The 24,687-nt window shown below is 34.9% G+C and overlaps 1 long non-coding RNA gene across 2 annotated transcripts in view; it reads right to left on the reverse strand.

Moving 5' to 3' along the window:
• Nucleotides 1-204: 204 nt before the first annotated feature.
• LOC136828808 (uncharacterized) overlaps nucleotides 205-24,687 on the reverse strand; it is an 855,933-nt gene continuing 831,450 nt past the window's right edge. For both annotated transcript variants that reach the window (XR_010850235.1, XR_010850234.1), the window contains exons 19-20: nucleotides 2,891-3,024; nucleotides 205-1,763 (exon numbers count right to left, since the gene is read on the reverse strand). This is a non-coding gene — a long non-coding RNA (uncharacterized lncRNA). The remainder of the gene's footprint in view (nucleotides 1,764-2,890; nucleotides 3,025-24,687) is intronic.

Here is a 24,687-nt window from a genome sequence, read left to right on the forward strand (position 1 = left end):
TCCGAGTAACTAATTAAGAGAGAGAGAGAGAGAGAGAGAGAGAGAGAGAGAGAGAGAGAGAGAGAGAGAGGGGTTCCAATTGCGATCTGAGAACTAATTTGTAAAACTAACATATAGAGCAATTAAAGTACAGGTCCGAGTAACTAGAGAGAGAGAGAGAGAGAGAGAGGAGAGAGAGAGAGAGAGAGAGAGTAGGTTCAATTGCGATCTGAGAACTAATTTGTAAAACTAACAGTAATTAAAGTACAGGTCCGAGTAACTAATGAGAGAGAGAGAGAGAGAGAGAGAGAGAGAGAGAGAGAGAGAGAGAGAGAGAGAGAGAGAGAGAGAGAGAGAGAGAGGGGTATCTAGGTTCCAATTGCGATCCGAGAACTTTGTAAAACTAACAGAGCAATTAAAGTACAGGTCCGAGTAACTAGTGAGGTGAGAGAGAGAGAGAGAGAGAGAGAGAGAGAGAGAGAGAGAGAGAGAGAGAGAGAGAGAGAGAGAGAGAGAGAGAGAAAAGTAACTAGGTTCCAATTGCGATCCGAGAACTAATTTGTAAAACTAACAGAGAGCAATTAATGTACAGGTCCGAGTAACTAGTGAGGTGAGAGAGAGAGAGAGAGAGAGAGAGAGAGAGAGAGAGAGAGAGAGAGAGAGAGAGAGAGAGACTGCGCAATTAAAGCCGAAAGTATGAAAATGAACCTGAACCTTAAAGAGAAATAATTTGTGGGGTGATTCCTCAGCATTCAACAAGCATGATGGATGCACAGTACCAAGTAAAGTTTAGGTAAGTTAACATCTTATAATACCAAGCATTGAAATACTACTCATGAATTTAAAATTTTGCTGAACTTAATGCAGAATACGAAGGAAAAGCAAAAGTCTTAGAAAACAGCATTTCTTTCTTTAACAACCACTGTTGTCATTGGTCTGACAATAAAAGTATATTGTTCGAACAAACAATATACTTGTAAAACTAATTTTTAATTTTATAATTCGCTTTGAAAACATTTCACATTAATCCTCTAGACAAATTCACTGGAGTTAGTTTTATTACGAAAAATTACTTCAAAACGGGAAAAATAAATCCGCAAAATACGACAAAAACAGACCCTGAATAGTTTTTCCATTAACGTTTAGTATTTTCCTAGTTTTTTCTCAACAGTTTACCATACACTAAACACATTGTGATATAAAGCGGAATAACTAGATAAACATCTATTTTAACATTTATGTTCAAGATATACTTGATAAAAGAATCGTATCCTTAACCGACAAATTAACTATAGTCTCTCTTGTGTCAAAATTTACGGCAAGCTTTGTGTGCAACAATTCGGCTCGTAAACATATAAAATGTTACCGAAAGTCTGCCAATTAAATTTAACAATTAAAATAATCACTAGTATCCATTATAACCACTAGCATTACATTATACTACCTTTTAGATTTAACAATTAAAATAATCACTACGATTCATCATAATCACTAACATTACATTGCCTATTAAATTTAACAATTAAAATAATCACTACTATTCATTTTAATCACTAACATTATATTATACTGAACTTCAAGTTAACATTTTTTGTTACTTCATCATTTGAATCTCGTACAACTGCGGCACACAAGCTTTCAAAACTTCGCAGTCGGTGAGACTTTATCTTGAAGCTTCCTCAAGCATTTGAAGTTGACTGCTTGCCTCCGCAAAATTCGATCCTTAGGGAAATAATATTCTTGGACAGACGTTCCACTCTTCCTCCGTGATGGTAGTTGATTTTCTGGAAATGCAAATACAATTAGTCACCCTGTTTAAAACTTAAGGAAACATTTATATTGCTTTATAAAACAATTAAGATTGGCCAAGAGTTTTTTTTTTTTTGCTTAAAAGGTCAAAAAACCTTGGGACTGTTAAGAACGTTATATTACTCAATACAAATTTCGGAAGTTACGATTCATAAAAATCAAGAATATACAAAGAAAGTGGTATAACACTGAGTAATTCTTAACTAAATATAGATTTGATTACGGATTGTTGGCAAATTGGAATAATTTCACAAATTTTAGTACAGAGGGGGTATCGCTTAGTCTCAAAAGTTCTGTAAAGGGGGAAGGCATTCAAGAGAAAGTTGGTATTTAGCGTTGCTTTGTACATTTGCCCAATGTAATCTACAGCCTTTTAATTAAAAGTACTCCTACATGAGAGAGGATGGTTTGTATATCCGCAGCACTTACATATAAAGTGGTTTTGTATTTCCGTACGTAAAAAACCAAATATCTAAAATACAGTTTCATTGATACCAGATGAGGAGAGAATAATCAAGGATTTTTATAATCTATGGCTGCCAACTTGTTAAATGCAGACGAAGATATTCCGAGATCTTTCAACAGAATCCAGGTTAAAAAAAAAAAGTCACAAGAAAAAAGTCGCAGGAAAAAAGTTGCAGGAAAAAAGTCGCAGGAAAAAAGTCACAGGAAAAAAGTCGCAGGAAAAAAGTCACAGGAAAAAAAGTCAAATTAATCTATCCTAGATAGTGACCCACAAGGGTTTTAACCCGGTATGTATCCATGTATCCACCTTTGCGGCATGTTTAGTACAAGACCGTTGGGGATTTTTTGTTTTTGTTTTAACTCGGTATGTATCCACAACTGCGGCGTGTTTAGTACAAGGCCGCTGGGGATTACCGTAAAAAACAAACAAATGACTCAATATCAAAGATAATAATAATGACCAAGAAATATTGTGAATTTTTCCCTGTGGCATTATTACCGGCCACCATAAATTGATACGACTTTTTCCCCTAACTTTTTTCCTAGCCAAATTTGTGACTTTTTCCTGTGACTTTATTTCCGGCCTCTTTCAATATTGTATCTGATATCAAGAATAAGCAGTTAAATAAGCACTCACCTCCTCTCAGAATCCCCTTTGGTGAAGCCTTCCATCCATATTCTAATCGGTGGTTAGACCCCTTGAATAATCACTTAGGTTATTAAAACACGCTAGTCAGCCTCCTACCTCGGGAAATCGACATTACCGCTCACCTGTTAAATAAAAGTATAATTACAGTGAAAATACATTTTTAAAAGATGTAACAATATTCCCTAAATTAATGAAATGCAGCTGTGCTCACAAATGGACTACCATTATCAATCTCCAGAGTCTGCGTGCAAAGGTCAAAGAAGCATAACTCAAGTTTATGATCCATGACCAAAATGAATCCAAGTAAAAAAACCACAGGAAGAAAGTCACGATCTTTCCTAGATAATAACCCTGAGGGTTTTAACCCGGTATGTATCCACCTATGTGGCGTGTTTAGTACAAGCCCGTTGGGGATTTTCGTATAAACAAACAGAAGACTGTAAATATGAAAGATAATGACCCCCAAGAAATAGTGAATTTTTCCCCTGTGACTTTATTACCGGCCACCATAAATTAATGCAACTCTTTCCCCGTTACTTTTTTCCTAGTCAAAATTGACTTTTTTTCCTGCGACTTTATACCGACCACCGACCAGAACACATGCATAACTTGGAAACGGGATAACAAGGATTGGTCACTCTGCAAAATGTGTCATGCTAAAATGCTTGAAAAAGGTATTGTGAGCCAAAGGCCAACTATCTCGCTACAACAGGGAAACAATTTTAGGTTGAAAGGGCAAATCAGGGTATCGTGTCTAAACGTTTCTTTTTTTTTATTATTTTTTTTTAAACAATTATTTTAATCTCACGAAGTTTATCTAGTCTTATTTTTGGCTGACTATATGGCACTGCTGGGGTGGTAAGAGAGGGTATTGTGGCTATATGAGTTTACCGTGCAATCATCAACAATCGATACTGGGGTTTACAAAACGAGGACAATTACCTAGAAAGCTAATAGGCATTTTAAAACTGGACATTTTACGATAGGTATTTGAGAAGTGGATATTTAACAGTATCGGCAGATTTCATATTTTAATTGTTTTAATATGAAAATATTCCAAAAATTTGTCCAGGGCGTCACCACTAAAAATTTTAGTGTCATATTAGCGGTGAACCTTCCTGTCATTACGCAGTTCTGCCAAGTAATGAGAGTGTTAAGTTTACAACATTTAGGAAGACTTGGTAAGCTTTTTATAACAAGATACACCCTGGATAGAAACTGACAAAGTATTCACTTACATGATTTATCAAAGAGTATCTACAAATTCTCTTATCCATAATACGAGCTTATTATTCCCTAACTGGTGATTAATTACAAGAAAGTTAATTCACTTCATTGAAACTATCCTCGTATGGATATTGACACCGATCAAATGAATAACTCTTAAATGAAAGAAAATTTGCTAAAACATTGAAACCTGTGATGCCCTACATACATTTGGTACTGAACTTCTGAGGTCTCGGTTTTCAATGTCAAAATCTGTGAATCTGCATTAAAAACGCATTCATACACTGAGCACTGGCACGTCTACAAATTCGCTGATTTACTCTTTAGCTTTCTGCAATTAATGCTTTGGGGTTATGGCAGCGGTGGCCGGTAATAAAGTTCTAGGAGAAAGTCACAGGAAAAACAATCAATTTTGGCTAGGAAAAAAATGTCAATTTATGGTGACCGGTAATAAAGCCAGGGGAAAATTTCACATTATTTCTTGGTCATATGATATTTACAGTCTTATGTTTATCCGGCAATCCCCAACGGGCTTAAAACCCTTGGGGGTCACTATCTAAAAAAGATTGTTGTGACTTTTTTCCTGTGACTTGTTTACCTGGATTCATGGCAACACAGTTAACCCCCACTACAGCCGCGGTGCTAGATCATGCAGTTATTATCGCCTAAATTTAATTAAATACGGAGCTCCTACGATATTTACTACTTTCTAAAGGTTATCCGAGCATATATTTTTTACATATTAAACAACGTTGGGAAAAGTGCTATTAACCAAATACCTAACATCATAAAGCAAAGGGATTTCTATAGGGATATAGGGGCAGTCTGCGATTACTTATCCATACCACCTTTCCTCGGTTTTCAAATATAAATTGGTCAATTTTCATTACGCATCCTAAGCATGTAATTATTGTACCATAAATTTTTAACAAGTGAACACTGAATCACCGTTACTCCATTAACTCAATCCAGGATGTAATAAATGTAAATTGAAGGATTTTGGGGCTTTATAGTGTAATGAATTTAATTATGCGAAAGGCCAAAGGGATTCGCAAAATACTATCCTCGTCTCACTAAGGCGTGAAGATAATTAAGGGGAGGACTAAAGCGGGGATTTAACAAGCATAGGGTCAGTAACTTAGTCCTTCACACCTTTTACCAATAAATGCCAACGGCTTAGATCCAACACTTTAAAGCAGGAGGTTTAGGTTCGATTATTTTCTTTTTAATTTTACATACTTTATTTTGGTATATAAAATAGTCTTGGTTTAGCTAATACAGTATTACGTTACATCAAGGAGCATTATACACACAGCTACATGAAATAATCACTTTCAAGAATAAAAAAACTGTACTATAAACCAATATTACAAGGTTTACCCATCTAAAAGTATGACATCAAAAACTTGAAACTATCCCACAATCTATAAAAAGAGTAAACCATAATTAGAAAAAAGATAGGCACACCATGATGGTTTTATCTGTTTGCACTTACTATTTAATAAAAAAATTGAGATTGGGTAAAACATTAATATAAGCTAAAATAAATTCGATATAGCCTACCACTGGAATACATGAAAGTTTCACTCTAGCGTGAAACTAAAGTTTCTCAGCTAAAATATTTTGTAACTGTTAATCTTGAACTGACTTTTCTCTATTCAACTCAACAAACTTTCTCATACACACTTCGTTCGATGATCTTTTGGCATACTGTAACTATTAGGTTTCATATAAACACAAAACCTGATCTACAAAAAGCGAATGCTCCTAAGGCAAATCAAGACCTTCACATTTATTGGGCAACGAAAGGTATTAATATATACACTTTGATATGGCTAAACTAACCCTTGGGTGGAAAAACCGCGTAGTTTGTTATAACCTAGTTACAGGCGTAAGTGCTAACTAAAAAATGCAAAGAAAATCAAAATTATGTATACAATTCCGAGAGGGTACACAAAACAACGGAGTCCGGTAAACAGAATCACCAGACAGAATGTCTGGATCTTACAATTTTGTTCATTTAGTACCGTCAAAATTGCGTAATAACATCAAACGATGGAACTTGCAAAATTTGTCATACTTGTTATCCAAAGCCTATTGTTATAAGCGTTGTAGTCTACTACAGACAGATTGTCCTTTCGACTCAATACGAGCGGAATAAACACACCCATGAGCTTAAAACTTTGTGGAAAACACCATTCAAAGGTAACAAAACATATTTGAGCTAACATTAAAATAAGAAAAAGTCCTAAGAATAACACTTCTAACAAAGCCTTTTTGTGGCATACCTCCGCTCTTGCAAAAATGACCAGATTGCATTAGTTTCTGGTAAACAGTAACAATTTTGTACTTGGGGATGTGGTTGGCAGTGATCAGAACTTTGAAATGAAAAAAATACATCAGTTGCTATGCAATCTGACATTGATTCTTGCATCCTAATTGATTTGCTGCACTAATGCATCAGTTTAATCAACGGATCTAGAAAACTGAGGAATAAACATCAATTTGAAATGTAAATTTCCATACAAGATAAACTTATCCCATTTCCAAACGGTCAAATTTCCTTAAATCTTGTCACACACGGTAACTTGGATGATAAACATGATATCCATAGGCAAATCTTGTCAACAGATATACTCATCAAAAGGTAAAAGGCAGAATGGAATCTTTACAAATTCTACTTTTATCTGGAGCAATCACTTATGAGCCAGAGTGATAACTGGTAAAATGGGTAATCAATTTTTTACAACTATCATGTCACTACATTGAAATATCTGAATGCATTCTTTGTTGCTTCAGTCCAGCAACTCGAGTAGCGAGGGCTGATGCCAAGCCACCACTGACATGGTCTATTTTAAAAAAAATACAGCAGAAGTCGTGAGCTTCCTCTACACTTTAAAAATTATTTTCAAAATATCGTAAAAGTCAGGGGTGAGACATTGTTTTCGCATATACTTTTCGTTATCTTACGAGGGCGCATCGTTCCACTCATGGTCACGGAACGGTACCATATCTTACTCATAAAAAAGTGTCTTAGGATTAGATCAGTACTTCTTACCCTGGCATAGATCCTTGTACGAATTCAAGTACAAAACTGTAAAACTGTTTTTTTTAAGGTATCTAGGTAAATAACATTTGGTCTCTTACATACTTGAATAACCAATGTTCACCATATTACCCACGATCCTGTCCAGACCCTGCTTAATTGATCGGGAAGACATTTTGGCTGTTAATACTAGAGCCCTTTAAGGGCCGGATAAAACAATGCACTTTAAGCACACGTTAAATTTTTTAAGTGTATCATTGACTACTCAACGCACAGCAGAATTTGTGACAACGGAAGCAAAAATCATGAACAAAATACATATGGATAATGTAGAACTACGGCATTAAAGCTGCTGCCTTTTAGAATTTGAGAAAAATAACATGATTAATATAGTACAGATGTATACTGCCAAAAACACTTGGGAATTTAAAAAATTCACAAAATGAGCCTATATGCGACCAAACCTACTGGGGAAAACCTTCGAATACACTGCACCCAAACAAACTGACAAGGAAATGAAGCCCGCACCAGGGACCAGGTGATGTTCAGTAAAAGACGCGCCAAAAATAATCGTGGATGACGATGAACGTAACTTGAAAAACGCATTCTGATCCATGCTCGCACAGTTCGACATGCCTGCGTATATACCTGTATACACCACCTACCCCGTCAGTTGAAGAAATCTCCACTGAACGTAAAGATAAAGGGGACAAATTGTATATAATTCCGTACATACGAATTAACACCAGCACCTTTAATCAAAATCCCAACGCGGGACCACACGGCGATTACGGTATCATTGTGTTACCTTATTTTTCACCTTTTGCGGCGAGTATGTCGCTAATGAAACATGCCCACGAGTTGGGTGGGCATGTCGTGAATCTCTAAATGTAAAGTTGTACAAGAAAGTAATTTTATAAGACTCCTCACAGGTGAATTCCTACCTTACAGATGAAATGATCATCAATAAATTTAATTTAGTTCAAAGGAGGGCGAGAACGTTTGACAAATGACAAGTATTTCAAACTTTTCACGAGAATTCCTAAGCCTTTACCTTGCACCTGAAAATCTGATTTTGAAAAACAAAAACCTGAATCCACGGTTACTCAGTACTGACACAGTTGTACAGTCGGGGAAATTTGTTTTATCCCTTGAGTTCACGATACACTGTAAATGGCAACGCCGCTTTTGTTTATGTAGTTAAGTAGTAATACTATTAACTGATTGGTGAAGACGTCTCCTTACCAGTTAACATATTTACTTACTTTATTTCACAAAAACTAAAATACGTAGTTAAAAAAATGTGTGAACAATCTGCAACGTGAAAAATGGGTTTATAAGTTTTTTCTCAGGATTATATAAAACGCTTTAGAGAAGGGAAATTACGTAGAGTGATATCATTATGCAGTGTCGTTTGGCTCCTGAGACTGACACAGGAGACGGAGGTGGATGGAAGGTGAAAGGTTGGAAGAAGGTAGAAGTTGTTCCGAGGGAAGGAAGGGACGGCGAACTGCCTAATCAAACCATGCATAGCTTCTTTAACGATTTTGCTTATAAGTCCAAAATCTTTAGAAGCTACTGCGGAATTTCCATTTCATCAACTGATACTGTCGCTACAGTGACAAAAAAAATATCGATGCAATTACTACAAAATCGCATTCATTGTCCACAACCCATTTTTTCAAGACGAGAGAGAGAGAGAGAGAGAGAGAGAGAGAGAGAGAGAGAGAGAGAGAGAGAGAGAGAGAGAGAGTTGATATCATGTAATCACACAAATATCTAGCGAATGTAATTGCTTCTTAATGACATCAAATAAATTTATTTTGCTCATTTACTTAAATGTGGCCAGCATTCTTTTATGATATTAATGAGTGAACAGCCAAGCCATGCCATTGCTCTTTCCTTATTACTCTCTTGGAGGCTTCGAGAACCACTGTCAGGCAGCCTCTATCAAGGGAGGAACACCGAAAATATATAGCTTGATAATTATCGTTTAGTTATATATATATATATATATATATATATATATATATATATATATATATATATAATATATATATATATATATATATATATATACACATATATATACATATATATACACATATATATATACATATATATACATATATATACATATATATATATATATATATATATATATATTATATATATATATATATATATATATATATATATATATATATACATATATATATATATATATATATATATATATATATATATATATATATATATATATGTATATATATACATATATATACATATATATATATATATATATATATATATATATATATATATATATATATATATATACATACATATATTATATAATTCCACTTATAGCTTCATTCAGCGATGTTGACCACGCGTTTATTGTGAAATATGCACGATATTAATATACATTAAAATATTGCTCTCTGCTATGCTATTCTTCTACTTCAAACACCCGTGCAGAGGGACCTTGGGTGGATGGATTCCACTTAAACTATTAAGATTGGTTGTAGATGAATGACACTCTTCTCAATTAACAGAATCCAGATCCAAGTTCTTATGATATGAACCTATGAAATCATGGGAGGTCACATTCCACTTTTGGTCTGATGGTTGGCTGCACCATCAATGACTCTTGGCTCTGAGACGCAAATATTAGCTTTAATAGCAATTAGCCTATGCTTCAATTACTTGGTGCTGGTCATTGATCCCTTAGAGACACGCCAACATATAAATGACTGATATATATATATATATATATATATATATATATATATATATATATATATATATATATATATATATATATATATATAATTTATGTGAATAACATTGTTTTTAATGATTATTTCGTATTTAAAAGGATATTTTTGTCTTGGCCAAGAACTAAAGACATATGAAATTTGCGTGCAACAATGAATATAGACAGAGGAGCTTTTACTATAGGCTACTATAGAATTTTTGTATATAAGCAAAAAAGGTATGCATTCTATATCACAGTATCCATGTTACAAAGAATATTAAGTATAATTTGAAAGTAAAAGAGCGTTTAGCAACAGTAAGCGGCTGATAAATCATGATTAAAACTGTGGCATAAGATTAACAGTAAAAATAACTCCATATGAAAAGTTGTTCAAGTGATCTCAGCAGCAGTCGGTGGAAAGGAAACTTCGTTCTTAGCCAACCTCTGTTGGCCCTTCTTGGGTAAACAACGTATATTCTTGGCCACAACGAATGAGCTCTAAAAATAGAATTCCCATCAGGACTGCCGGTACATTTCATGAAATTTTTATCAATTCAAAATTTAATATCTGTCCTCGCATTAGTATCATCTCCAAACTCCTGTGTATCTGTTGGGAATTCAGTATTTCCAATAATTTTATTCATCCTTATTCTCACAAAAAATTTTGATTCTTTTCTGATAACGATATACAGAACGGTTGGCTGTTCAAGATATAACTACATTTCCTCTGCTGTTCGATTGAATTACGCAATTTTGGCGGAATTTTCAGCGTAGACTAGATGATATGTAAATATTTGAACTCTAATGTAGCTAATTGTGTTTAGGAACATTTGAACGGGACTGGTCAAGGTTATGGTATTCGACAACTGAATTGATCCTAATGCAAACTTCCCAGCCCGAGAAGAACTCTAAAAGAGTTCAGAGGTCTGGTTAAACAAATCATTTATAACTAACTAATGCAAACTACTGTTAAGATACTGAATAAGGAAACTACACTTTTATTATAAATTTTGACGGAATTAACACAATATTTTCAGTCGTTGTAGCTACATTACTTATCGTTATAATGGGAAATCAGAACTAGCTTCAAAAGGTTTAGGAGTTGGGGGAAAAATCGTTAACGGAGCTATACATGCTTCGACAGTTCATCGTTTCTACCTTACTATAAAAAAAAAACTCTTGCTACGACGAATAGATCTCTCTGGCAAGGCTTTTAAAGATCTGCCCTGTTGCCAGTTTTACGAAAACAGGCTACTGACACGTGTGTGACAGACCTTTAAATGTCTTCGAGACAAACCCTGAGGCTATACTTATAAGATTTTTGGGGCTTTTGATTTCCAGGTACTTTAATCTCCTTCCTACTCCGCCCTGCGCTCTCTCTCTCTTTTCTAAATCTTACGGCTTTTTTTTTTTTTTTTTTTTTTACATATGATCACCTTATCTATTTTGTCAGTACTTGTAGATAGATGTACATTTATCATTATTACACAATTAGATACTTAAAAGTATTTAATTAATGCTATAGAAATAGGTGATATATTTCTTGTTCATTTTTCGAAATACGAATTAAAATAAACTTCTTTGTCGCCTATATATTATCTATAACGAGGAGTAACGATCATAAGTTTTAAAAGACTACTTTTTTCAATCAAACTTTTTTCCACACCACCACTGAGGTAAAAGTCAAGGTGCGTTTTGTTTTTCGAGAGAGGTTTCCCCTGTAGGCCTAATCCTCTTTTTTATATATAATTTATTCAGAAAACTAGTCATCAGAGCTATCAGCTATGTTGATGACAAAACTGTCAACCAACTTGTCTACAGCCACATCTTGCCGGGCATCCTCTCTTTGAATTTTCTCTACGTGCTCGCTGCATTCTTCCAGTTTTCCGCCGTGACATTGTTCGATGCTTCTTGCACTAAAATTTTAAGGTCTGCCAGTTTGAACGTATTCTTTTTCGCCATATAAGACTTCACTTGAGCCCAGTGTAATTTTGATTGACCCAAGTTTCGTCGAGATACACGAATTTCTGCCCTGACTCCTTTGCGACGCTTCATCTCTCTCAAAAATCTTGACCGAGCTACAGTTACATCTTGCCTTTCCAAGAGAAATTTGCGCCCATCAACCTTCTTAAAGAGAGAGAGAGACAGAGATCTGTCTATACGAATGTTTATTTTCTCTTGGCAAACTTACTGTTATGCTTTATTTCATATTTCCTTGCTTACCAATTTATTCTTTACCTACGATGTTAAGAAATCAAGGTATACGTAGAAACGAGAAATGCCTCCAGACAATAATACCGTGATGACCGTGACCACCGAAAGTGCTCCCTAGAGAAAATCTAAGCTGCTTACCCGTGGATTTAAACGCACGTGGATCCGTGTGTGAGGTACTGGCAACACCACCAAAATGAGATGCCATATTGATAGAAACTCTGATTCCGTTTCTTGCAATTGCTTAAAAAAACATTATCAATCGTGAACCTATGTAATAGACTTGGAATTCTGCGTAACGAAAAAGGTTTAATTTGATATCTGTAATGGGAGAAATGATTTTATCTCGCTGTTGTTGTTATACATTTGGCATATATGCCTTACCTGCAAAGACCCAGACAACCACGCCAGAGAGATCTATACATTTTAGAAAGAGTATCCCTCTTCACGCACCCCCAACCCCCGTCCATCCTCCTCTGTTTCCCACGTCAGTCTCAAAAGCCAAACGCAAGTGTACGATAATATTACTTTATATGTAATTTCCCTCTGATACAACGTCTTATCTAATAAAAAAAATCACATATAAAACCATGAATCACGTTGTAGTTTGTTCGTAAACTTTTTTCTTTGTCAGGTCATTTTGTTTCTTTTGAAATAAGTGAATATATACTAACAGGAAAGGAAACGTCTCCACCAATAAGGCTTGCCTTTGAGACGAATTCATTCATATTTTCAACAGTTTCTACTACATAAACAAAAGCGGCGTTGCCATTTAGCGTGTCTAGTGAACGCAGTGGGCAAAAGGAGTCTTTTCCCTGACTGTACAACATCACAAGAACGGCGAAAAAAAACGCTATTTTGCTTGCGATAACTTCAGTAACAATAGGCTTACTTTTTCTAAATATTTAATTCAGACATAGCACAACCCACTGACGGCCGAATATATTTCACTAGCTGTAGGTATTTAATTTGAATCTTGGTGATTCGCTAGCGACCGCAACACCGAAGTACCACTAATACACATCCTATGATCCTAATAACTTTCCCAAGACCAACTTCGTTATTTTTTCAGCGGGTCATTTTATACAAATCAAAACTTTGGACCAAAATATATACAGTATAGATTCATATGCACCTGATTGTTATAATTAACTATATATATGACAATTAATGATTGTGCATATTAGTACTTTTTTCCAAAGTCTGTGGGGGAATCCTTATTTTTCTCGACACACAAGCGGGCTATCAGTAATATCCACACTAGCCACTTCTGGCACCCGGCCGCAAATTCCTGAGATGTATGCTAGCATAGCACCAGCGCCGGTTTTTTTTTGCCATGCCCCTAGGTAAGGTTGGGTTAGGTTAGTACCTCTAAATAAATTGGGCGTGGAAAACAGATTTTCAAAAAAATTCCATTGTTAGTTTCTAAGATATGGTGTCCGCTTTTTTCAGGGAAAGGCCCCGGTACTCGGTTACATCTTGGGAAAATGCCACCCAGCCACGGGTTTTGCCACGTGTCCTAAACTATGTTGCAGCTTCTACTAACCTTGGAATCTCCGTTTTGAATTCTGCCATCCGGTAATCAAGTCTGGCGTGAAAATAGCCGATTGGAGTACCATTACTATTTGCATAAAGTCACTGTGCATTCCAGAGTCATCTCTGAATTTGATTCCCAAAATCGTCGTTTACTTGTTGGCTCCTTTTGCCTAAATGTCACCTGGACCTTACAGGCCCGTAACGCTTACCCAAGTTCCTAGCAGTGCTGTCTACGTAACTCGGAAAACTAAAAAAAAATGACATTTAATTGTATTTCCTTAAACAGGAAAATAACCTTGCCAACAGGATACATAGTTTGGTCACCGAAAGGGATGAGAATAAATATTCTGCTGCTTACCTTGAACAATAAGTATGCTTTGAAGTTCAAAAAGTTTCTCCACAATTTTAGCACTATGGAGGAATCTTGGGTTCTAAGTACGTAATTTCTTGCATCCTTCCCGTGTTTTTCATTCCAGATAAAACATTATTACCGGAGAACTGCACGAATAATTTTCTATATATTTTTGCTTCAAATATATGATACCCTTCAGCACATAACGGAAACATCTGTCTGTCTTTCCGCAACATCCACAAAGCACCGACCACTTTCAAGCAAGCGACCGGACGCATTTTCTCCCCTTGAGCCGTAACCGGCAACTGACCACGTAAGCAGAGAGAAAATCTGGTTGTTCCGGTCCAGTAACAGTAGACGATGGTTCTAAACCTTACAATTTTTATATTGAAAAACACTAAAACACCTCTATCTATAATTATCCACCTACGTAAGTAGCAAGTATGAAGAATTGCAAATATTCTGTCAAAAGGATGCTGACATTTGCCTAGATCAAAGCAATTTAGAACCACACTGCCTATGACGTCTGTCATACTGATTATAATATATCATAAACATGTTAAATAAATAAGTGAGGCTGTATAAAAGTTACAAAATATAAGGCTGAATAAGGAACGATTTGGTTATTTCACCCCAGTCTCGAAAATCAACGTAAATAAATAAATTATTGACTCTTACGTCAGCAAATGGGAGGGGCTTCCTTCTACAGCGTTCATTTGTTTTCCTGTTCAAAGCCAGTTGTTTAATTTACCCTGAGAATTATACAAAAACACTATATGATGCAAAACACTATTCAATTACATTTTCTTAATTACACAAATATTTGGCAACAGAGCCTTTTTTTCAACTGTTACTCATGATCTTGAGAGATGAAAAAGGAACACCCGGCTAATGAAACTGACGTCATCAATAATCCCAGCAGCTAAAATAGATATAAATAGAAAAAACTTAGATCTTATCGTAAACTAAATAGAAACATTATCATCGTTTGGCATTCACGACTTTATGAAAAGTTTATACGTGTCTATCCTAAAAAGTTTCATATATTTTCCTTATTAAAAATTCAGGTTTGATAAATTAATAAACTTTCCGAAATACAAAAATTCTTGAGGAAATTATGTATAATTTTCACGGGAGAAAGCATAAAGGTAACTCATAATAGTTACAAAACAATCAAATCATAGTTGACTAAGGCAAATGTAAAAAGTCCATAAACTATTGTGATCGGAAAAAGGTTTCATCGGTTCGCTACCTACAAAATAATATAATTTCACGTTAACATGTTAATACCTAAGTTCCCCAAACTCCATACATAATACGTATAGACGTATGTTCAACAGTTGCAAGAAATTTAAATTCCATTTTGGAAAGGCATCTACTAGCATCGAATTGCTAAGGTCGTAGCAATCTTCAGTAAAGATTGATAATTTACAAGTTGGCTGCGTTAGGCCTAGACATATATTCCTCTTATCAGGGAATAACATCCGATGTGTAAACACTCATGGCTATAATGAATACAGTGCGCATTTAAGGTGTTGCTTTGTAGAATTTTAACAACCGATGACAAGGCTACAGCCTTAGCGTATGCGATATTGTAATGACGGGGCTCAAGGATCGTTTCAGCAACATGAAATATTATTATTATCACATTTCAGTAGATGAAACCTATTCACATGGAACAAGCACGCAGGGGCCACTGACTTGAAATTCAAGCTTCCAAAGAATGTTGGTTTCAACATCCCACCGTAGACGCCACAATGCAGCAGTAACTGATCTTGATCCAGTGCTTTTTTCATCGCCTTGGGGGAGGCGCGAACTCCCGACATCTGGGCGGCATGTCACGACACTATATAGCATCCATACCAGCGGTCCAGATAAATAGGGGGAAAAAGGGAACGAAAGCTGCAATACTTGATATGTACGTTACGAGACAGTGGTGGGACTTTTCTAGGATCGCATAAACTGTTGTTTTGACCAAACGTCGCCCGAATCAATTTTCGTCAAACAGTGCGACAGAAATTTGTCTTCAAAACTCACATTTTCCAGTGGATAAAACTAGCTTATGTTAACGAACCCTAGTAAAAAAAACTTTATACTAATACTTTAGAATCATAGGAAATTATGAAAACAACGATTTACATGACAACGGTAATGTAAAAATCAAGTTTTAAGGAGCCGTTATTTTACAGTATATCAAAAATGCAGCTAATTCAAAACGACCTAAGCCTGAGCTTACTTCCCGCTTACTTTCAAATACGATCAAATGTAGCAAATTTTAGGAAGCGGTGGCCTGTAATAAAGCCACAGGAAAAAAAGCCACAGGAAAGTCATAATTTGGGCTAGGAAAAAGATCACAGGAAAACAGTCACATTAATTTATGGCGGCCGGTAATTAAGTCACAGGGTAAAAATTCACAATATTTCTTGGGGGTCATTATCTTTATGATATTTAGTCCTTTTTTTATGTTTATACGGTAATCACCAACGGGCTTGTACTAAACACGCCGCAAAGGCGGATACATACCGGGTTAAAGCCCATGGGGGTCACTATCTAGGAAAGATTATTGTGACTTTTTCCCCTTGACTTTTGTTCTGACTTTTTTTCTGTGAATTATTTTTCTGTGACTTTTTTCACATGGATTCTACGAAGCAATTCAAGATTTACCAAAGTGGTCATTTGTAATTTGTAATACTCAAATAATGATTTTCAGCTAAAAAAAAAAAAAAAAAAAAAAAAAATATATATATATATATATATATCTTAATTCTGTTAGATCGGCCATTCGTTTTCTTTCTCGAATGAGCCAAGTCCCATTTTCTTTCTTTCCACTTCAAAACTGATCGTTTTCGCGTCTAGAATATGCTCCTACTGTGGCGACCTGATTAAAACAAAATCTCGATAAAAGCTGACCTTAAATCATATTCGAATAAGGCTTTGATGGTGCAGGTAGGCATGGACCTTACGCTAGTTTGATCAAGATGTGTTCTGCAAAGTTTCAATCATGTTTCAATCATCATATTTGCTAACAGTATTCGACATTAATCCGCTTCAGAAAACCATCTTAAGTTTTTTTTTTTTTTGCAAAATCATTCTCTATGCTTAACCAAAATACACAATGCGATAATATTTTGTATTTCCTCATTATAGTTTCCTTTCACATTTAATTTTTTCTCGTCATATTATTGTTTTCAAATATTATCAGAAGTACACTGGACAGCCTATTTTGCCATTAGCAATTTGCTCAGCAAAATATTACATGGCAAAGACAAGTTTCATTTATTCCTTGCCCCAAGTGCTTGTGCAACCCAAAACATCAACTTCGTTTGCAGCGTCTGTTGAGTGTCTCATTCCCTATACTCAACAGGCTGAGCAAGCAAAGCTCTGAACGGCACGTCCAATCTTTTAAATTTCAGTATCCCCATAAAATTTACCTGTGTAACAGAGTCTGTTTTATCACATAATTATCTAAGTATATGATAGTGACTCGCAGTGCGGACCAAGAAGACGAGAACGTGTGCACATATGCAGATATACCTCATAGGGTATAAATCCTGACCTGTTTCTCCTTTAGTTTTCCGAAACATCTCTCTCTCTCTCTCTCTCTCTCTCTCTCTCTCTCTCTCTCTCACATAACTATAAATGTAAAATATCTGGCAACACAACTGCAAATTAGCGTTTACAAATTTCTTGAACTTTTTTCTCTTAATGACTATAATTATTGGCCCCATTTAATCTCCAGTACGCAGTGCATGTTCAGTATTCAAAGCGGGATTTAATCACCACATCATTTTCACATACCTTCTAAGAGAAAAAAACTGTGTTTAATATAAAAAAAATATATTCAAAGTTAAATTCAGAAGTCATTTCTGATCAAAAGGTACTAGAATGTGTAAGTTCATTACGGCATCGTTTTCCGTGCAAACGGGTAAATGGGAAATGAGGCATAAAATTGTTGAATAAAATTACGGTCATTCGAAAATAATTTATAGGTAAAACAAACTGTTTTGAAGTCAATTAATTCCAGTTCACTGATCAGTTATTGGTTGTTACGTGGAAATTTTCAGTTAAACTCGTGAAAAAGGTGTTTATTGCCAAGGAATATGACTTAAGTGTTGTGGATATTTTGAAAATGAAATGCACACAAATATATATATATATATATATATATATATATATATATATATATATATATATATATATATATACTATATATATATATATATATATATTATATATATATATATATATATATACAGTTGGGTCAAAGCAGGGGAGATACAAGAAAGATAGTAAGACTTCTACACAAGGATTGGAAGAAGCAAGCTTCAGGCTATATGAATAATATGTAAGAAATATCGTCCTTCAAGAAAATAAAGCTGGACTGTCCAATGGAAAATAGAGAAAAAGCATAGTTTTATAAGGCGAACTGTTTGTGAAATATATGATGTAGAAAACTGGTTGATGGGAGGATGGCAAAGAAGAAATAATTTATAAGGTAACCGAGTAAAAAAAATAATAAAAAGATCAGTTTTAAGGTTGGGTGTATAAGAGAAACAGACAGGAAGGATACCATAAGGGTGAGGAAGGATCTGTGGTAAATATTTTTTTTTTTTTTTACAAAAAGCACGAAAGTGTAGTTGATGGAGGTCGATATGGAGCTTATATGTTCGGCACTCATCCTTCAGGTTTTCATACTTCAAGTATAAGGTTTCCTGTCTATAAAACCCCCGTAGGGGAGTAGTGCCATCAGTGCACCTCACGCAGTGCACTGTAGGTATTGCTTAAGGTTCTTTTCAACATCGCCTCGGCACCTAGTTGCAAACCCTTTCATTCCTTTTACTGTACTTTCGTTCTTATTAGCTTTCCTCCATTTCACTTTCCACCTTCTCCTAACAATTTGTTCTCAGTGCGACTGCAAGGTTTTCCTCCTTTTACACCATGAAAACCTTAACTCTCAATTTCCCTTGTAGCGCTGAATGACCTCATAGGTCCCAGCGCTTGGCCTATAGCCTAAGTTTTACATTCCAGTTCCATTTCCTGTCTATGGTAAAAATGAAACATGCAATTTTTCTTTTACTAGAAAGTCTTGCTCCTCAGTATGCTAATTTTTGTTATTCTCTGCTCCTACATAATAATCTTCTACATACAAATAAACCTATCATCACACTTTCTTGTTTAAAGTGTTGGAAAAACCTTGAATGTAGCCTTGACAGAATCATTCGAAGTTCAGTTTGCACAAGAAATCTGCTTCTCTGTCTCTTTCTCTCATGAATTATTGGCGTGTGTAGGTTCAAGTGAATATAATTCCTGACGAATATTTTGGAGATAATTATGTAACGAGGTGTCACTGATCCTTAATTTTTTTATTATTTTATTTTTTTTAGTTCAGGGCTTATCGTCAAAGTAGGAAATGTTTTAAGTATTGCCGGTTGCTTAAATATCTTTAATTTATTTCGTATAATTTTTCCTTCAACATATTGCGAGGTATATTTAAGTTTTTACAAACGTTGTTTTACAAGCTAGTGGCTAATGGCTTATGACTCAAGTAAGAAATGTTTTAAGCACTGACTGTCACAAAATATCTTTAAATCATTTTATATATTTTTTTTCTGCGCATATTACAAGGTGTATTTGAGTTTTTACAGGTGTTATAACGAGATTTAAGTATGAATCAATTTTGTTAAATGGTTACTATTTTTGTGAACTATAGCCTTCCAGAATCAAAGTTTGTATTTGATGTATACTTTTCCCTAAACACAAGCGATGCTGCATGTTTTGGTATTCAGAGTGCCCTTCCCACCGGAAATACGACAAAGAATTCCTCTCTTTTGATGCATCCTGTTTCCGCTATGAGTGGTTTAGTGACGTCACTTGCGAGGAATCCGAGGATGAGTTTGGAGCAAGAAAGGGTTTGGATTCCCTTTGATCCAGGAATCCCTCTCAGTTCTATTTCACCGTGTCTCGCAAGTTCACAGAACGTATTGGAATGTTTATCTTTTCAGTTACCAAAAAGGTTCTGGGTCTCATTTGTTCATCAAGGAATATTCACGTCACGCCGTCTGTGGAACACTGCTGCAGTTATAGAGATTCTCTCGACATATATTGTAGCGGAGTCAGACCTGAGAATTATGATTTTTGCTTAATAAAAGAAACATTTACTGGAGGGCCTTTGCCAGATGCAAAGGCAGAGACAAAGCTTCCTTGCATAAGCCCCCTGTGTGGTTTTAAGACTAAATCTTTGGCTGATGTGCGACGAAACCTTCAAGTTTCTACTTAAGGGAAAACTCTGAAATGTTCATATTTACTCCTAAAATGATATCGAATGGATTTAAAAGTTGTAGAATAACGTGATAATTTTGGTTCCCCGTATATGTATTTTTTTACCTTGCCTGCAGACTGTTAGACCTATAAGGATTCAGGTATGTAATTCTTTATAGGTACTTTGGCTTCAAAAAGATATCTGCATTAAAAGTTTATTGTTTAGTGTAATGGAAAAATTCCTGTGAAAAAATATATACGACAACAATACGATTATTAACTCGAAATAGATAGCAATTAGTCAAAAACGCCCCCAAGAAAAAAATTAATTCGATGACAAAAATCTGTAAAATAAAGGGTGAGAGATTTGTGTTGCAGAGCACTGTAGACCTTTCGGAGCAATTTGCATGGTAGAATGAAATAATATTAAGAGATCAGGTGAACATTTGTGTCCTATTGTTAGACTGAGAACCAGTGACTCGTCGTTATGCGCTAATTGAGCGCTTGCGTTCATTGTAGTGCAGAGTCTTTAATGCTTGATAGAGTACTATTTAAAATTTCATTCTGGTCTAGAATAAAATAAATTGTTTTTTCCCTCTCAGTACATTTGATAATGCTTTTAGTTTTCTGAACAGAAAACTATTGTGCCTGCTTTGTCTGTCCGTCCGCACTTTTTTCTGTCCGCCCTCAGATCTTAAAAACTACTGACACTAGAGGGCTGCAAATTGGTAAGTTGATCATTCACCCTTCAATCATCAAACATACCAAATTGCAGCTCTCTAGTCTCAGTAGCTTTTATTTTATTTAAGGTTAAAATTAGCCATAATCGTGCTTCTGGCAACGCAATAACTCAGGTCACCACGGCCGGCTGAGAGGAGCATGGGCCGCGGCTCATACAGCATTACACCGAGACTACCTTAAGATAATTATATTTTTTGTGGCCTTGATTATACGCTGTACAGAAAACTCGATTGAGCCGAAGAAACTTCGGCGCATTTTTTACTTTTTTTTTTTAAATCGAAGCTTTTATTGTGACCATATCATGGATTGGAGAATATAGGTTCACTATAAATTTCAGCGTTTGTCCAAAGTTCAAACTCACAAAGGTATTATTCCTTAAGTCAGTGAAATCGAGTTATGTTACCAAAAGGCTAACAGATAGTACTTCATCCTAAAATAAAATTAAGGGAACACTGCAAATTTAGTGGCGCTCTAATTATAAACGAAATGCGCCTCTTCATGGCAGTAAAGCTTTCTTCCAATTTTGCTTAGACATACTAGATGGTTCTTCCGTCTTAAACAATAAATCCTAACGGATTTCAGTAAGAGAACGTGCAGTTTTGCTGGAGGCAAAAAGCTAATCACATCATTTTATTATACAATGATCTACGGAAGAATCCTAAAACTTTCATCACACAAATAACCTTCATCTGTTGTTTCTCCGGCTTTGAATATCTATCAGATCATGGAGTGAATATTAGTTTATAAGTATGCTAAAAAAGAAAGAGAGAGAGAGAGAGAGAGAGAGAGAGAGAGAGAGAGAGAGAGAGAGAGAGAGAGAGAGAGAGAGAGAGAGAGAGAGAGAGGAAATTTCATTTACAATAATAGGTTTCTCACAACAATATACAATTTCAGTAATGAGTCAAGTCCGTTTATAAAAGTATTCTTCAAAATTTCACTGTTATATATTTCCATTTTATTAAAGTTACCACTTCCGTTTGCACAAATGGTCCAGATCAACTTGCAATTTAACCTAAATCTCTCAGCCAGAGTGGAAATGGATGGTTATCTGTCATTGCAATATACACGTTTATACTGAATGGAATCAATCATATTTAAAAAAAAGGTAAGATATACACAGTAAGTAGAGGAATGGATGCATGCATATATATATATATATATATATATATATATATATATATATATATATATATATATATGCATATATACATATAATATATATTAATCTATATATATTTATGTGTGCATATATATATATATATATATATATATATACATACACATATACATGCATAAATTATGTATGTATATGTATATACATAATAAAAACCAGTTTGCTACCTTAACCACTTAAGTGGAAACTTGAACAACGAAACTCTCATAGCTAAGTAGTTGCGATCGAAGGTAATCTCTTAATTACATTTTTAAGTTCTTTCCACTTCTCTCGCCATATTACGCTTATGGTTTTTTTTCTTAAATCTCCCCTCTGTATATCTAATAACATCTGTAACTTCCGTGTAACTTTCCCATTGTTCTGAAATCCTTTATTTCCTGCTGTCTTCCATTGTCGTTTTCATAACAAGTCAATGACTTATCAGTGGATTCAATCTTAATTCGCTTCTTTTTTCTTGATGGAACATTATATTTTTAATGAGGTAATGGGTTTTTAAAATGAAACAAGCTAAGTGAAGGGTAGCGGTGCTAACATGGCAGTTTCGCTTAATCTGAAATGTTCTCAATTCTAGAAAGATTATGATTATTTCGCTTTGGTGATCCTTAACTATTTTAGTTTTTCCTCAGAACTTACTGGAAAAGCAGTTTGTTAAATTGACTTCACATTAAAAAAGTGCATTACCACCCACATTACTACCCCACCTACATTTCTAACGACAAAAAATAAATTTATAACAACTTAAAACATATAAACATAGAAAACGAAGGATATGAAATGAGAATTAAAAATCTAATTTCTAAATATCAAATATCAAAATAGTCTGGTCTGATAAACTATATAGAACTTTCCTTGATTCTTCGTTATTAAAGTCATGAATCAAATGTGAAGTAATTGCCAAATTATACGTCTTCTGTGCATGACTGTTTGTTTCGTTAAACAGAAGTCTCATACAAATGTAGCATATTCAAAGTGAGTGTCTTCTACCCTAATCTAAAGAAAAATGTGATGACAAAGGCCAAAGGCGTTACACTGTCTCATATAATTTTTTTTTTATCTTTAATTATAAAAATTAAAATATATATAAACAATGAGGCGAATACACAGCGGAAACGCTTATTGAAATGAGTAATTTTGGCAGCTATTAATCCTATATCGCGTATCGATTCCTATCCTTGAAGATAATTTTTATTGGGATCATAACTCTTAAAAATGTCTGGCAAAGGGTTAAGTTAATTTTAAATAACTTTTTCTAAAACAACTGTGTATTACATCATGCTACTGGCTTTGGATAATAATTTAGACAAACTTCATAAATATATCTACATAAATGTATTGGAGAAAGACGACCTCTCACTCCATTTATCTTGGCAACGATAATAAGATAGGCAACCACCGGCCCGTGGTTAAAGTTTCATGGGCCATGGCTCATACAGCATTATACCGACACCGCCGAAAGACAGATATGTTTTCGGTGGTCTTGACTATACGATGTACAGGAAACTCGATTGCGCCGAAGAAACTTAGGCGCATTTTTTACTTGTTATACTAGTGAGTAATTTACTTACTGACCGACGGAAAGACGATACCGCCGTTAACTTTACCTATTTGTTCTTTATGTCGAAAAGGGAGTGAGCCACGAACATGCAAGCAAAAAAGGAAGAAGGGAAATTGAACTCACATACCGAGATAGAGGAATTTTTCTACAAGATCCATCACGGATATAACAGTAACTGTATTAAATGCAAGTCAACTGAAAGTCTAACATTATTTTTTTCTATGTGAAACCCACAAATGAAAATAGAAAGAATTTTTTGTTGCAGTTCTTTGGATAACAGACATTCCAATTACAAAACTCAATTCCTTCCTCTTATTTTTACTTTTTACCGGCCGCGCTATCAGGCCCAACCTATTCATAGACTGAAAGTAAATAGAAAATATAAAGGTGGAGAAATCTCTCTCGTTCTTTCAAGTTATTTTAAGAATCAATTTTAATAACACCAATCAGAACGCACATAGTGTCTGAGAATGCAAGTATTATTCTATTCTCTCAACAGGATAATAAACTTTCTTGTACTTCCTAACAGCCGGTTCGAGTATCTTTTGAAACAAAAATTATTATTGTTTCAGTGCTGATTTGGCTCCAATAAAATTCGAAAACTGTACGCTTGCCTTTCCTTACAGTTCAAAGGTTTTACTTATTTCTTCTTCCCTTTACAATACCCTCTTTCAACAGTATAATAATTCTTCGGTTTTGAATACGCTTCTGTTTCAGTATTTTACGTGTATCGCCTCCTGGGAATCAAACTCGCGTAGTTCAACTCTTCCGTATACCTCTGAAATAAACAAGAAATAACAGACTTTCATGCTGAAGTCAACTATCGAAAAATTAGAAACCGATAACAGATTTACATTGCAGATAGATTTAGAGAATGCTGCAGAAAATATTTCAGTGAAAGAGAGAGAGAGAGAGAGAGAGAGA

Source organism: Macrobrachium rosenbergii, chromosome 43 (assembly GCF_040412425.1).
Source record: "Macrobrachium rosenbergii isolate ZJJX-2024 chromosome 43, ASM4041242v1, whole genome shotgun sequence".
NCBI classification, from domain to species: domain Eukaryota; kingdom Metazoa; phylum Arthropoda; class Malacostraca; order Decapoda; family Palaemonidae; genus Macrobrachium; species Macrobrachium rosenbergii.